This window comes from Chlorocebus sabaeus, chromosome 8, assembly GCF_047675955.1.
Source record: "Chlorocebus sabaeus isolate Y175 chromosome 8, mChlSab1.0.hap1, whole genome shotgun sequence".
Taxonomy (NCBI): Eukaryota; Metazoa; Chordata; class Mammalia; order Primates; family Cercopithecidae; genus Chlorocebus; species Chlorocebus sabaeus.
In genome coordinates this window covers 110691455-110696079 of record NC_132911.1, presented here as the reverse complement: position 1 = coordinate 110696079, position 4625 = coordinate 110691455, and the positions used below count along the sequence as shown (strand labels likewise).

Below are 4625 nucleotides of genomic sequence, written 5' to 3'. Positions count from 1 at the left end.
GTAAATGGCCAAACCAGCACTTCAGATCAGAGAAAGTACAAATGATCCAGCCTCTTCAGTAATCAAAGAAGTACAAAGTAGGATCATAATAAATTGAGATAATATCTATTGTTGGTAAGTAAATTGATGAAAAATATATACAGCTCTGCTATAGTATAAGCATAATTGGAAACATCTTATTTGAAAAACACTCATCTTATACATCTAAACACTAACTTATCTATAACCCAGCAATGTTATTACTAGAAACAAAACCTAGAGAAATTTGCATGTGAGACCTAAAAGATATGTACCAGAATTTTATAATTGTCAACAATAGCTGTTGTCAATAATAGACTGTCCAGGGGTGGTCACCATGTTCCCCTCCGCCGTCTTCTTTGCCAAGAGCAAGTCAAAAAACATTTTGGTGAGAATGGTGAGCCAAGCTGGGACAGGTTTCTGCTTCAACACCAAGAGAAACCGACTGAAGGAAAAACTGACTCTTTTGCACTATGATCCAGTTGTGAAACAGAGAGTCCTCTTCGTGGAAGATAAAAAAAATACGCTCCCTTTAAATGGTGGATTGAAAGTGACTTTGATTTATAAAGAGAAGACTGAGGGCAGGGATACTGATTCAGAAATCCTGTAGCGTGTAATAAAAGAAGAGGAAATGGCATGGAATCACTGCCTCCTGTGATTTGAAGGCCATTGTGAAGGAAAACAATGCAGTGAAAGAAAGTTCTTCATATTAGGACAGATATCATTGCATCACATTTATTTATCTTTCCGGGTATTTTTATAGCCCTTAATAAAAAAAATATTAAAATAGCCTATAAAAAAAAATCAGGTAACAAAAATCAATTTACAGAAAAAACAAATTGATTGTAGCATAGTCATATTATAGAATTGTGAAAATGAATACATTATAGCTACTAACGACATAATAGATAAACAATGTTGAGTGAAAAAAGTCGGTTGAAGAAAATTGCATAATACATGAAATGACATAATATATACTATATACATAATCATTACATGTTATCAATTTTGAACTGTTATTTGTTTTAGAAACTGCCTTTATGTAGGGATTGCTATGTATTTGGTACATTTATTGTAGAAAGAAAGAGTAATAAATACATCAGTTACTTCTGGAAAGGTGGTAAAGGAATGGAATTTTGGAAGAATATGCACATAACTCAATGATGTTGATAATGTTCCAGTTTTTAGCCTCAACAGTGAGTTCACCAGTGTTGATATTATGCTTTCTAAAGTCTTATAAATTATGTATATGTATTGGATATTACATAATAATGCTTAATCAGAGCTTATGTGTATTGTTTCATACACTTCATAAATTGTTTTGCTAAAAATAGCAAAAAAGGATTCATTCAATAAATTATATTATAGATGGGTAAACATAATAGAAGAATGAATTTGAATCCATATAGATCTGGACTGGAATTTTTGTTCTGAAGCTTACTAGCTTGAGCTATATACTTATCAACCAGATACTTAAGACCTCTGAATATCAGTTTCCTTCAACAGTATTTATTGTAAGTCTACTATGTAGTAAGTACCATTCGGAACACTGGAGACACAGTGGTGAACAAAACAGACACCATCTACAGGCACTACAGAAGGGTATGTAGAAGAGGTTCTACAGGAGCCTGTAAAGGGCTAACCATGAAAGGGCAGCAGTACTTGGTGTGAGATATATGTCAGTACCTTCTTACATAAATTTTGGTGGAAAGCATGTCATTTTGCACAATATTGGGGAAATTTCCTGCAACTGTGAGCAAAGCGACACAATGAGACTTGACTATGTATTCAGAATATATATCCTGGGACTATATGAAACATAGCTAAGTATATTATGCATCAAACTAATATGAACATAAAATACTATCAAGTCACTTGTATAAGAGCTGACAATCTGCTGTTCTGACAATCAAATTATGGTGTGAGGATGGTACAGTGTACAAGGAGTTCTCTCTGTAGAAAAGTCTTTGTTATAACTTCATCAGATGCTTTAGTTGTGGGTTTTTCCTATTTACACTATCTGGTGTGTGTTGTTCCCCTCCCTGTGTCCATGTATTCTCATTTTCCACTCCCACTTATGAGAACAGGTGGTGGTTGATTTTCTGTTCCTGGGTTAGTTTGCTGAGGATGATGGCTTCCAGCTTCATCCATGTCCCTGCAAAGGACATGATCTCATTCCTTTTTATGGATGCATAGTATTTCATGGTGTATATGTACCACATTTTCTTTATCCAGTGACTGCTTTAGTTGTGTGTTTCCTATTTACACTATCACTGCCTTATTCTTCCCCAGTGTTACCAGAAAGAGAAGAATTCACTTCCTCCCAAATTACTTTTGCAGGCATCAGGATTATAGTTCTCCCTGCTCCTATCTCACTTTCTGTCTGCTCTTGCTGAGCTCCTAGATACTCAATCTGTTCTAGGGTTACTGTAAGTGATGCTATGTGGGTTTATCAATAACTGTCTATCCTCAAGGAACATTTGCTCCAGAGAGGCACATGGCCAATTTGAAAGCAGAAAACATTTATATCGTCATGTGCAAAGAACCTAAGAAGAAAATACAGTGATAATCTGATACCAATCTCCTTACTATGAAAATAAAATTTGGGTATATTTATAGAAATGCAATAAAAGCCCTCACATTAGCAAGAAGCAGGTTATGTGTCACACAAAGGGCCTGCGGGGAACCAGCGGTAAATTATTGGAGAAGGGCAGTTAACTGAAACAAATTTGAGTATAAAAGCAGCATAGAGGCAATGATCATTAAATTCTCAGCATCTGCAAAGAAATAGGATGGAGAAGAAAAATAAAAATTTAAGTCAAGGACCTTTAACACAAATAATATTTGAGAAATTTTCCATAATTCTGAGCAAAGCAATAAAAATAGACTTGAATATGCATTCAGATAGTTATTGATGGAAAAGAAAAAAAGAGATGAAATTATAATCATTTAATTTCCTAGGAAAAGTGGTTAGGAGAACACATAATAGAACTCTGTCAACCCAAAGTTCAAGTGGTAATATAGGCTTTCTTGAAAGGGTACGTCCTAGAAATGAACCAGGCAATCAGACCGCAGAAGAAACTTTAGATATCAGAGGTTGGTTTTGAATTTTTTGCTTATTTGTATTGTTGAAGCTCAGATTTATACCCCAAAATATGACCAACTGACATGCTGAACCAAAGAAGCAGCCTCACGGTCTCTGAACTTCCCCATCCCTCAATGTATTTGCCAAAGAAGTTGACGTTCTTTTATCTGCCTGAAGTCCAGATCCACCAAAGGAAACAACTGCTTTTTCCTCCCTTCTCTGTAAGACCAAGAATGTAAGACCACACCTGAATAGACCCTTTCATTGTCAAAGAAAATTATTTACAATCTCCTCCCAGATCCATTCATTCTCCCTAGAATTGCCAACAGAATTCCTTTTCTCCCTCTTCCCATATCCTATTTTGCCAGGATAATATATAGGCTTCTGAACTATGTTGCGGGGTTGTGTCTTCATTCTGAAGGCTCCCCTGTATAGACATTAAATAAATTTATATGTATTTTCTCCTATTAATCAACCTGCCTAATGTCAGTGATTTTTAAGCATACCTCTAGGAAGTCAAGGGATTTGGCCCCAACAGGGTTTTGGAGTTGTTTGTGTGCGTGTAGCAATATCTACAACATAAGACTTGCCTCACTCACAAACAAAGCATAACACCTAAGCAAAAAAAAAAAAAAAAAGTACCACTCTGACTCTATCATATTATACCACTTTAAAAAAAAATTACTTTAAGTTCTGTGATACATATGCAGAACATGCAGGTTACATAGGTATATGTGTGGCATGGTGATTTGCTGCACCTATTGACTTATCTTCTAAGCTCCGTCCCCTGGCTCCATACCCCGGGTCCATGTGTTCTCATTGTTCACCTTCCACTTCTGAGTGAGAACATGTGGTGTTTGATTTTCTGTTCCTGGGTTAGTTTGCTGATGATGATGGCTTCCAGCATCATCCATGTCCCGGCAAAGGACATGATCTCATTCCTTTTTATGGCTGCATAGTATTCCATGGTGTATATGTGCCACATTTTCTTTATCCAGTCTATCACTGATGGGCTCATTATACCACTTTTTCTAAGCAGTTAATGATTTCCAACCCATGGGATTGGGAGAATCTAAACTACTAGGCTACTAGCTCTATCCTCTTTTAGCTATTTTTCCATAGAAGATCAATGTACATTCCAATTCTATTATGGGAGCCTTGAATTTCTTAATCTTATTCGAACAAATGGGATTCTGAGCACAAACAAGGGTCAAAAATCTGAAAAGCATAAGATTCAGCCCACATGGCTCTATCAAGTAACTGAGATGGATTTTAGCCTGCACAATATTTATATGATTTACTTATTCTAACACCAAGTAATAAGAATCTTCATGCAAACTATGCTTTTCTCTCACCTGTGTTCTGTATTATTTGTGTTACTCTGCATAATTAAGCAAACCCTTGAAAATATCCATTTAATTGATCTAATACTTCAACCCTTTTGCTGTTTTTACTAGTCCCAGTGGTATCTTGCAAACACAGTTCTAGTCCCTCTAGTCAAACTATAATTTTTTTCTTAAGA

General features: G+C 35.8%; 1 pseudogene; it reads left to right on the top strand.

Moving 5' to 3' along the window:
* Nucleotides 1–314: 314 nt before the first annotated feature.
* LOC119624793 (large ribosomal subunit protein bL33m pseudogene) lies at nt 315–822 on the top strand (annotated as a pseudogene).
* Nucleotides 823–4625: the final 3803 nt, after the last annotated feature.